At 41.3% G+C, this 12501-nt stretch overlaps 1 long non-coding RNA gene across 1 annotated transcript in view; it reads right to left on the minus strand.

Annotated features, from left to right (window-relative positions):
- Positions 1-8800, minus strand: part of LOC116097695 — a 20471-nt gene extending 11671 nt beyond the window's left edge. The window contains exons 1-2 of the long non-coding RNA XR_004121525.1: positions 8350-8800; positions 7533-7722 (exon numbers count right to left, since the gene is read on the minus strand). This is a non-coding gene — a long non-coding RNA (uncharacterized LOC116097695). The remainder of the gene's footprint in view (positions 1-7532; positions 7723-8349) is intronic.
- Between the last annotated feature and the right edge of the window lie 3701 nt (positions 8801-12501).

Here is a 12501-nt window from a genome sequence, read left to right on the forward strand (position 1 = left end):
CTCCTCCTCCTCCTCCTTCTCCTCTTCTTCCTCCTCCTTCTTCTTCACATGCTTGCACTTATATGCCAGCACGTCTGTTGGAACCTACTTCTTCAGGATTCCAGCTTATACAGAAGACCAGGTGAAACAACTAGCCTCTTGAGACAGAGCTACTAGGAGATTCTTGAACTTCCCATCCACAGCTGCCCATTGCTAGGTTAGTTGAACTACAGACTTTAAGTCGTTATAATGTATTCTCCTAATATATAGAGACATTCCATAAGTTCTGTGACTTTAGAGAACCCTGACTAATACAGCCCCCCCAAAAGCTGGGGTTACAGTCGTATGCATTCTTTAACATTTTATTAAAGTAAAAATATGATGTGTTGTCCCCTAAAGAAAAGATGGCAACTTTCACTGAGGATTTATGAAACAAATATGCATAACTGCATGAGATTAAGAATTTTGGAACTAGACATTATTGGTTTGAATATTGGCTCCTTATTTGAAGTATCTACAGTTCTCTTCCATTTGGAAAAATAGGACAATGGTGTTCACAGAACTGTGGTAGCAATTAAGTAATTTAATTTACCATTGGAATGGTGTCAGCATATTGAGTACTTAGAATGGCTGTAAAATGGGTTTCACAAGCAGGAAAACCTGCCAAAACAATCACTATATACTGAAGCTGGGCATGGTGGGGTATGCCTGTAATTCTAACACTTGGAAAGGTGAAGGCAGGAGGATCAGGAGTTCAAGGCCAGCCTTGGCAACTTAGCTGGAGTTTGAGGCCAGTCTGGACCACACAGAACCCTGTCTAAAAACACAAAGGTGAACAGGCAAAATTATCATATAACTGAAAGTGATTTTTATGTGATGAACTTGGCTTATTGTCAATTAAATAAACACCTACTCTGGGGAATTGATGCTTGGGAGAGAGCTATCTGCTTTTAATTGGGTTACTGTGTCCTTCCTATGACTTCTGAAGGGGAATGGTATTTTATTTATATAGAAACCTCTCTATTTCTGTTTCAAAGTGGGAGGACCCACAAAGCAAGCACAATTAAAGTAATTTCAAAATGTTTATTTTTAACATGAATAATATATAATTTCAATTATAGAAAATGCTTTGTTGTGCAAAGAGGATCCAAAGGACAGAAAGAATATATTTAGCTGTTGACACTCATTTTCAGGGGCCTTACAAAGTTTAGATTAAACTCTATAATGACATTGTTAAATTGCTGTACTAAGTAAGACACATTGTGGACTTTTCTAGAAATCGCACCTTGCCAGGAATTTCTCAGGACCTTGTGGGATCCCAAGTTCTGGCCTGACACAGGCTTGACACACCCCTTTAAGGGAATGTAAACTATACCAAGACATCAACCATGGACCCAAAGAGACCATGAGCAGTGTCTCTTGTCTTGCCAGGGGGTATGTCCAGTAGCCTTTCTTAAAGGAAATTAAACTGATGCTGTAACATACGAGCACAGTTACTAGAAAAAAAAGAGAAAAAAATTATAGATATTATTACACTCATGTCTTCTACTTTATTTTTAAATGACATAGCATTGAAGTTAAAACCTAAAGGTCTAATCATTTGACATCCGTCACCTAAATAATGATAACAGCTGAGACAAGACAAGGGGTCACTGCACATTTATGACATGACTGTGCTTTACATAGTAGGTTTATTGTGCATTTATTACATTACATCATGACTGTGTTTTACATAGTAGGTATTTATAAGGGGAGGTTCTGATACTAAGGTCTAGTTCCCTAATTGATTCTTGATTTGTCAATAAAGAAGACCAGGAGCTGCTGGGTGGAAGGTACAGGTAGGACTTCTGGGTCCCAAGAGGAGGGGATGAAGGAAGGAGAGAAGAAGGAGCTTTTCTGCCATACTTCGGAGGAAGGAGGACCCTGCAGTCATGTAAGGCCTTGGGGAGAGCTGGGGCCTGTGGTCTCTGCTATGGGCGGTGGCCAAAGATGTCTGACAGGGGCTAATTGGAACAAGTCACTAAGTTTAGGGCAGAAGGAGAGACAGAGATAATAAATTGGTAAGGGAATGCATATCCAGGCAGGAGATATTTGCTCCCAGCAATTGTGCCTAGTGGGCAAGTTGTAGAGTAACAGAACTGTTTGTGTGTCTTTTGGCCATGGATTCAAGGGTCCCAGGTCAGGCTCACAGTGGCCAGTCCTGGATCTGAGAGAGCTGATAGTGCAACAGTTCCTGGACAGAGGCAGCAGTGTGCTTTTAAAACTACATGCAACACTGTATGTTTATTACATTATGGCCTAACTCTCCTTTACATAGTAGGTTTACTGTATATTTATTACATTACAGCATGACTCTGTGCTTTACATTGTAGGTGTTACTACTTAATCTTCATAGTAACTCCATAAGAGTCATTATTAACTCTGAGTCCTATAGCATAGGTAGTGGTGGTATTATAGAAGTTAGAAAGCACACAATATAGTATGTGAAGCTGAATTTAGAGATCCAGAGGTATGACCCTAACCAGGAATTCTGACCTCAACTAAAATGTGTCCAAATGAAAAGGAGTAACTCCAGAGTAGAAAGTTATTTTTATGTAAGGTTTATGTACACTTTACTGAATTGCCTTTCCTCCTCCTCTTCTTTCTTTTCCTCATCCTCCTCTTCCTCCTCTTGCTTTTCCTCATCCTCTTCTTCCTTTTCATCCTCTTCCTCTTCCTTCTCCTCTTCTTTCTCTTCCTCCTCTTCTGCTTCCTTCTCTTCTTTTACAGGCATCTCACACCTTTATAGCAAGCTAACTTATAAATCACAATCCTCCCTCATGCTCTAGATGGTATAGGTTTATACCACCAGACCTAGTGATGTTACAAAAGTATTATATACAGCCCATAATACAATTCAAAGTTTTAGAGAGGGGGATTAGCTTGTTATATAGCCCTGCACTAACATCTGATTAGAGGAGGATTTTTTTCTCTACCTGAATCAGATCCCGTGGGGCAAAGATTTATATAATCTTTCACAGTCTCCAATACTGCTGCACAATCCAAAGTGAATTATATGTTCTGCCATAGCTCTCTATCCTCCACTTCCCCTCCACCCTTCAAAAACAGTCTACTTTCTACCAGGGACAGAAAAAGAAACTATTAGTTTGTACCTGGGAAAAGTGAAGGAATTACTGAGCTAACTACAAGCTGGATACATATAGAATCGATATAATTTTCCATGGGCTGGCTCAAACATGAATTCAAATTATGTAGTTTTGAAATGCTAAACATTGAGATTTAGTTCCTAATAGGAAGGTCTGGGGGATACTTTCCCTGATGAACATCCCCATTAGTGAATTTGAATAGCAAATTGCTTATAATCATACACAGCAGTCTTCATGTTTTATTCATGGTTCCGGAAGGGCACATGTGTTTTGTCCCTCTACTGGGTAAGACCACAGAAAAGTAGACGGAAACCAAAGTGGGGATAAACAGCTGTGTCCTGTTAGTTGATAGTCTCTTATTTTAGTATTTGCCTGTGAATTTTAATTCATTCCCAGGTACCCAGAACCTCACTCGTAGGCAAGACTCTTGTTTAAAACATGACAGTGCTTAAGAGTCATGGATTTTTGTATGAGTCCCTTGAAGCAATAAGTTAAATAAATGCACAGTGGATATCTGGGAGAGTTCATGATATCACTGAAACACATGGTGGCATGTACAGTGACATTTCACTCATGTGCTGAGTGAGCTCTGTATTCCTTGTCCAGGTAAACAGCATGTCTTTTTAATAGTAAGACTAGAGATAGAAAGTAACGCAGGGCTACTATCACAATAACAATTTATACTGCAAAGGACTCTCCTAGATGCTGAAAATGTAATTTCCTGTTGTTTTCTTGACAAAGTTAGATCTTTATTATCTCCAGTTTATTCCTCAGGAGAACAAGGGGTTCAGAGAATAATAGAATCGGTACAGAGAAGAGAATGTGATACATGGCTGGGGACTTGGGGGGGGGGGTCACATTCACCTCTGAGGGCCTCTGTGAACTATAACAATCAGACTTAACCTCCTTATGCCCATCCTTGACAGTCTGGGAAATGGCCTCACAGGACTGCAAGAGCCAAAGGCAGGAAAGAACTTGAGAAGTTCACTTAAATTTTCAGGAAGCTGTGGGAGTCCATCTTTGCAGACTGTACTCTGTGTTCAGGGTGTTTTCTTCAGTTTCCCCTTTCCAACATCCACTGCCTCAGGACACTCATTTCTGGGCTTTACTGCTACAGCCACAGGGTCCTGATCAAGACAGTACCAACATGACTAACAGCTGAGCTCCGGAAGCATCCTCACCTTAACCTATGTTATCTATAGTTCTCAGGTGGTAATGATGTAGCTGTGCATATAGCACAGGCACGGTCCTGCTGAATTGGTGATACAGGCTTTGTTCTTATGGATTTTGGACACCCGCTCACCAGCTGCATGAAACTGTCTATTCCAGTACAGAATTCGTACAACCCAGAGCGAGTGTTTACTCATCTCCCTACTACATGACATGGATGCCTGCCTGACTCTCAAGTCTGCAGAGGATGAAGGCTGTCAGGGATAAACTTTACACCTCAAAGGCAGATGTGGAGAGATGAGAAGGAAGAGTCTTTCTTAAACCTTGCAAGGGTTGCAAAGAAAGTCCACAAAGAAGTGGGAAGAAGTGGCTGACGGTTTTCTTTTCTAAGTTCCATCTGCTCCAGAGAGAATAAAGCCATAGCGATGCTCCGGCATGCAGGTCTAGCTTCATGGTTTCACACACTCAACTGTGTTTTCCATAGAAAATATTGCAGGGACCTCCACCTACCCAAACACAATTTATATTTAGTTCTGAAGACGAGGACTTGCTTGACCAAGACTAAAATCAAAGGGGAGATGAGACTGGCTCTGACCAGGGAGGAAGGAGCTGAAAAGTCCTGGTGGTAGAGAACTGCAGAGAAACCTCTGACCCTGAAACTCTTGCAGAGAAGCAACAGCAACCTGGTGCTGACAGAGTTGAATCAGAGTGTAAATGCTTCCAAATATCTGTTGCCAGGAAGTGGATGACATGGTAAATTGCTGCACCAATTGACTATTCAATTCAGTGATTTCCTGAACCAGGAGTTGCCAGAAGAGCCATTTTGTCCTTTCTGGAAAAAAAAAATTAAAAAGCCACGGGATTGCTGTCTCCAGGCCCGTTTCCTCTGTTTCCTGCTGTAGGAAGGCCTGTTTCCTGCAGAGAGAAGCCTGATTACAGAGCACTATTTTAGAAGGTTGAAGCCTTGGTGACCGGTTAGGACTCTTGTTTGATATTGATTTGGATAGTGTGGCAACCATGAACATCACAGGAGTAGAGATTCTTTTAAAAAGTGTGAAGTGGTTCAAAAGCAAACACAGTCAGGGATGGGAGGGGGACAGCTCTCATCTCGAATTTTGAAGCGTCCGGTTTTGTTTGGGGGATGACCCCTCTTTTCATCATAGCACGCGGTTGGGTTGTTGTTTTTGTTTGTTTGTTTTTAATCAGAACTGAATTTCAGACAATGAGGGTAACATTTGTCTGTGACCAGATCTGAGCTAACGCCTGCCTTTGAGAGGAAACATCAAGAGGCCAGAGGGCTAAGATGACCTTGAGCCACAGCAGGGGAGTTTAAGGATTCTGGAGGGAAACCTGCTTTTTTAATCTCAGTTCAGAACTGCTTCTCGATGCTTTCTGGCAGTTCTTCTAACGTCACAACCCAAATGAAATGAGAGCAGTTATCAGACGATGCCAGAGAAGTAGTTAACTATGTGTATGAAAACTCCACAAGTCTTACTTGAGGTCAAAGTCAAAAATTGCTGAAGGTGAGTGAAGTAACTGTAGGCACTCACACAGCTGGCAGCACACACTCACACAGCTGGCAGCGCACACTCACACAGCTGGCAGTGCACACTCACACAGCTGGCAGCACACACTCACACAGCCGGCAGCACACACTCACACAGCTGGCAGTGCACACTCACACAGCTGGCAGCACACACTCACACAGCTGGCAGCACACACTGCACACACTCACACAGCTGGCAACACACACTCACACAGCCGGCAGCACACACTCACACAGCCGGCAGCACACACTCACACAGCTGGCAAGAGAGAGACAGAGTAAGTTGTTTATTTGATCTTGTGATGGAAATGAACTTTCTAAGAAAGTAAAAGGGAGAGCCAAGGGTAAGATTCCTACAATTGACAATGTAAAGAAAGAGCATACAGAAATATACATGTCTATGAAAATATCAATTAGTTTTTAATATGCAGAATGGTTGAATACTTTTGGTAACATGCACAACACACTGTTATTGTCATTACAAGACAGGCTCTTATAAATAAACAGTAAGAATATGATTATATCAAACAAAATATTAAGTAAAAATACTTAACTGTTAAAAAGTACAAGTGGCTAATAAGCAAACAGCTCAAGGTCATTCCTCGATAATTAAAGGCATGAAGGGGGAGCCAAGATGATGTCAATTTTCCCCATCAAATCAAGAGAAATAAAATATTGATATCCTGTGAGACACTGAAGGTAATACTGACAGGGATAAAGATAAATACAATTTTCTGAAGAGCAATTTAGTATTTTTTTTCTTAAAAGTCTTAAAAGCATTGACCCTTGATTCACAGATTCTATTTCTTAGAGGTTACCCAAAGGAAAATAATAGACATACAAAATGAATTACATCCAACCAGAGTCACATAACATCACGTCTTGATACTGGCAACACCACAAATGTTCAATACCAGGGAAATAAATGAACCACAATAGAGCCACATGATAACTTGTAACACAATTGTTGTTAGAAGTCATATTTCAAAAATAATGACAAATGGAATGCTGGAAATATGGAGTTTTTAAAAAAATAAAACAAGAAGCAGAATATAAAGCAATGTGATGTAAATACTGAAAGAGGAGAAGTGCATAGGCAAATAGGAAAAATAATGTGTGTATCAATTAAGAGAACACACCAGAAATTAATGCAAGTTGGTGTTTTGTTCTTTTGGAGGATAATGGATATTTTACACATTTTCTTTATATAGTTTTCTGACTTCCAGTTTTATATAGGCAGAAAGAAAGCTCACAATAATTGTTCCTTTATAGATTGTTGGTGTTGCTATTGTTATCATCTGGAGCACACAGAACACAAAGCTGATACCGAAGAAGACAAGTATTTGGAGCAGGGCCTGCCTATTGAAACATGGGTCACCTTTGTCCTTTCTAACTGGGGCACTAGAAACTCTGCAGTTGGCCAGGATTTTATCAGACACCTCTCTGAAATAATACCGTTAGCTTCTTACAGCCATCAGTGAAATGGTTGCTTTCACCTGAACCACATGGGGATTAGCATAGTCCTCGACTAGAGAGCGGCCATCTAAGATTTGTCCTTCACTAGACCAGTCCTTGGTTAATCTGGCTCACCTGTGTCTCACATCTGGGTGGATACTCCCATCCATACTTCTGAGCATCGGTCCAGAAGTGGGTTTTTATCTTTTGTTTTGTTGTTGTTTGTTTTCACTTACATGAGCTTTAAGAACAGAAGGCGGCGGAGTGTGTGTCCTGGACAGTGGGCTGTCCAGCACACCAGTGCCATGGTTACATGACATCATCAAGCAGAGACGGTTCATTCCAGCTTGGGCTGTGCTCACTCCTGTTTGAAGATGGAAGAGGATCTCAAGTTCTCCATTCATCTCATGGCCAAGAGTGTAGAACCTAATTGAGAGAGATGCCTTTTAGAAATGAATCAGATGTAATCCTTAGATAGTGGCAGGTATTCTGTGGTTTGTGTAACACATGCACACTCACTCCCCTTTCTCATAACACAGCAACCATCCATGAACCTGCCTCCCTAGAACTCTCCCCCTGCATGGCGGACCTCCATGGCCTTGTTCTTTGTTTGCACCACCCCTTCCTTGGCTCTCAGAACACTGACCCTGTCCTCATGATGGCATTTACAGTTCGTGTCTAATTTAAAGCAGGGCAGATTTTAATTTTTACTTTACAGAAAAGAATCACACACAAATGGCCCATTGCTTTCATCCATCTTCTTTTGTTTAAATTCTAAAGACTGTTGGCTTAACAGGTCCTACTCAGAGTTCTAAGGAATTCTTACTGACTTTCAGAAAGAGATGTTTTTGCCCTACTTCAAAGCAAACCAGGTTTAGTGTCAGTTTCTCAGATCCAGTGGTAGTGTCTCCTGGATCATACCCCAACAGCAGACAAAGCTGAAGGGCCAGACAGATATGAAGTATTCAGTTCAGGTATTAGGTACCCGCTGCTACCCTGCAAACGGGGCCTTGATTAAGAGAAGAAAGACACACACATACAATTGTTACTTACTTGCTCTCCAATCAGTCTTGAAAATGTATGCCTGCAGACTCCTGGGGTAGCCAGGGAACAAGTGAGCATTGTGATCCTTCTTATCAGATAGAAGGAAGAGCCAGCATCAGAGATCCTGCAGGAAAGCTGCAGCACGCTGATCACCATGTTGACTCCATCTCCAGCTTCAGTAATTCAAGTCCAGTTTTCCTCTGTTGGAAACGGCATAACACTCACCATTATTAGAATAGGAGTTTTAGAGCAATCTTTTACTTTAGATAAGAAAATAAGAATGTTCTAGAAGTCTCTCTCTTCTTAGTCTCTCTTCCAACCACCAAGTCACAACCTCTTTATCAGTATCTACTTCTCCTGCAACCCCAGCATCTAGGGTGCTGGAGACAGCAAGTTTTAACCCTCTTATGTCAGTGAAGTAGTCACTGAGGGCTGCACTCAACTGCCTTCTGATCCACATTCATGCATTGTCTTTCCAGTTCTGATTTTGATTTCAGTTGCAACAGGTATCTGCGAGTGGGCGCTGGGCTTCCTGTCTCTGGATTTATTTTTGCTGCCCTTTGGACAATAGCGTTGGACACTGGTGTCTGAAAATACAAAGAATAAAGATTAGAATAGACTTTAAAATAGCATCTGTATGTTCCAACAACTTCCTGCCAAATGGAAGACTATTTGTGGCATCCTTATGAAGGCAAAACCCCTTCTTCAATTGCTAGCCTTACAAGCCGGCCTTGGAATGAGGTACTGTGTGTAATCTGTAACGTGTGCGTGCATCTGGGTCTGTTGCTGGCCACTAGAAATGCATGTGCTCTTGGAAAATCTGGTGCTGAAAGAAGGGCTTTGTAAATCGTTTTGCTGAATCTGATTATGAAGCACAGTGAAAAGCAATAGATCATTTAAATAGGACCCTGAAATAGTTGTTAGGTGCCATGGTAAAATGAGATCACTAATAGTTTCTACTAGACCTTGAATTAACTTTAACATTACTATAACCAAGGCTGGAATAAATAGACTTTCTCTGATAAGGATTTATTCCTTGAGCTAGCACACTATAGAGAAGAAGGAAAATACATATATAAGAGCAGATGAGGATGGTGGTTGGTGGTCAGCAAAAGGCAAGTCCCAACTGGGATAAATTCTAATTTATAACTAGTTGGTGTGCAAAAATTTTTAAATCTGATATTGTCAGGTACTGAAAATGGTAAGGACCAATAGGTTCTCAGTCCTGCTGACTGGGAGAGGGGTTGGTACAATCTCTTCAGAGCATGGTCTGATGTCATCTCGTGGAGTTCAGTCCCATGTATATTCCTTGGCAATCCTCCTAAAACCGTAGAGCATCGTTACCCACAATAGTTACAAATAACTGGAAAAGCATGCCAGTGATGCCAGTGTCCATCAGCAAGGGGCGAATATGCACGTGACAGAATATGACTACAGCTCTTTGGACCATATGCTCTTCCTCTGGCTTTTAGCTACAACCTGTGTGGACAGAATCATCTAGGAGAACATCAACTGCAGATGCTGGCAGGCACGTCTGCTTGATTGTTTGGGCACGCTGAACAGTCACGGAGCTGAGAAGGCCAAAGGGTGACATAGCTTCTGATAAAGGTTGTAGAGAAAAGACTGCAGGTTGAAATGGAAACTTTCTGTAGGTGCAACACTATTTTAAAAGGCTAACAATATCGAACAGTCAGAAAAAAAATATACTCCACCTTCCTCTGTGCCAGCTAAAAGCAACACTAAGCAGAGACTGGGTTCTTCATTCAAAGAGGAAACTTTGTTTGGAAGAACTCATTACTGTCTCTCAATGTGACCAGAGTTAAGGCATAAATTAAAATGAATACATTGAGAATGTGTTTATGTAATTATACCTGTATGGTTTCTGTACTGGGATTTTAATCCAGGTACTCATAGGGATAATATATATATATATGTATATATATATATATATATATATTTCTATATATATAATATATGTGTGTGTAAGTAATTGTTTATGTATTTTTAAATCACTACCCTTTATTTCTGGAACTTTACTGCTATATTAAAAAAATGTGTCAAATTAAACGTAACAATTTTCCTTTCCTGGAACAAGGAATGGTGGAAAGGGGAACTTCTAAATTATACTTTAAAAGAAAGTGCCATAGTCATTGTTCCATTTATTTGTAAGAATCTGTGGTTCAGCTGCTTCAAAAGAAATATCAGGAGACCTCTGATATTGGCGCTGCATGATTCCAACTGAAAATGGTGTCCAGTGATGGCTGAGAAATTGTAGCTTAAAAATGCCTTCTGAGACTCGCTGGGGATCATAAAATGTCCTAGTTTCATAAATGAGAAATTTAGACTGCACAGATCACAAAGCAGAAGAATTTTGTATTGACACTAAAAAACACAACTAAATTGTCATTCTGAGGCTGTTCACAGGGAAGAGGGAATGTACAGGCAGAGATGAGTGAGACATTTCACTTCCTTTTGATAGGGTCTCTGTGCGGGCAGACCGAGCAACTCCGGTGTCTAGATGGCTCTGCAGCTAGGTGGGAGGTCACATATTCTAAAACTCAAAATAGCTTGACAGGATGGAACAATGGGCCAAATCTAACAAGATAACAAGTAAAAGGGAAAGATAAAAAGCCTGCCCTGAGGTCCAGAAAATTAGTAACACAAACACGGGAGCCTTGGAAGATTGTGAGCCCAACTGGCAGGCTGAGGCATGTTACATTCTGCACGTAGGTGCCTGACTATGGGCATGAAGAGGGGCTCTTTTCAGCCCAAGCAGGGGTGTATTTACTATAGCAAAAGTGTGTATGCTTGGAAAAACCTGTTTGGAGTTTTGGTTCACTGTGAATTCTGTGTGGTTCATCAAGAGCCAATGAACTTATTTCTCAAAATGAGTGTCCAGAGCCAAAGGAGTCAGTACTCCAGCTCAGTGCTCCAGCTCAGTGCTCCAGCTCAGTGCTCCAGCTTAGAACTCCAGATCAACACTCTAACTCAGTACTCTAGCTGAGCACTCTAGCTCAGCACTCTAACTCAGTACTCTAGCTGAGCACTCTAGCTCAGCACTCTAACTCAGTACTCTAGCTGAGCACTCTAGCTCAGCACTCTAACTCAGCACTCCAGTTCAGTACTCCAGCTCAGGGGAGCATACTGACTCAGTGGAAAGGGAAAAAGGGCTGGGAAACCAGAAGAGAAAGGGGAAATCTTTATGTGTGATTAAACTGAGGAATGAGGAAAAGAAGAGAGAACAGTCATGTGAAGAAGGGAGATAGAGATGCCATGATTGTTCGCCTCCAGAAAATTAGCTGTGGCTATAGGATGTCAAGAAAATTAATGGCAAAGACCTAAAGGAAACAATGACTCTCTCTCTCTCTCTCTCTCTCTCTCTCTCTCTCTCTCTGTGTGTGTGTGTGTGTGTGTGTGTGTGTGTGTGTAGACAGAGAGAAATAGATGATAGAAAGATGATACATAGATAGTTGGATGATAGATAGATAGGTAGAGATTTGATGGGCCAGAGAGACAGCTCAGTAGATAAAAGTAACCTTGCACAAGCTTGATGACCTGAGCTTGATCCCTGGAGTCCATAATAGAAAGTGAAAACCAACTCCCAAAAGTTGTCCTTTGACCTACAAACACGTGCTGTGGTGCTTGTATACTTGTACTTAATACACACACACACACACACACACACACACACACACACACACACACATCATCATCATCATCATCATCATCATCATCTCTCTCTCTCTCTCTCTCTCACACACACACACACACACACAGAGAGAGAGAGAGATAGAGAGAGAGAGAAACAAAGAGACAGAGAGAGACAGAGAGATCTCAAACACATACAACACAGACATACACATAGAAAACAAAGATACACATGCAGAAGACACACACACACACACATACCTACTACTTCCATTACTACAACAACTACTACTAAAAATAATAAAATGAAATAAATTTTAAAGTGTCTTTTGAAATTAAAAAGACAGGAAATGATTTTCTCTCTGGTGAGTTTCTAAGATGGGAGCAGCCAGCCAGGAGGCACAGGCCCCATGAGTCTCGGGGCCTTGCAGGGCAGCAGGGACAGGACAAGCTCTAGTCAGAGACACTAAGAACACCTAACACCAAAAATCAAGAGTTGGTGAAAGGCAAACG

This window comes from Mastomys coucha, unplaced genomic scaffold (assembly GCF_008632895.1).
Source record: "Mastomys coucha isolate ucsf_1 unplaced genomic scaffold, UCSF_Mcou_1 pScaffold2, whole genome shotgun sequence".
Taxonomy (NCBI): Eukaryota; Metazoa; Chordata; class Mammalia; order Rodentia; family Muridae; genus Mastomys; species Mastomys coucha.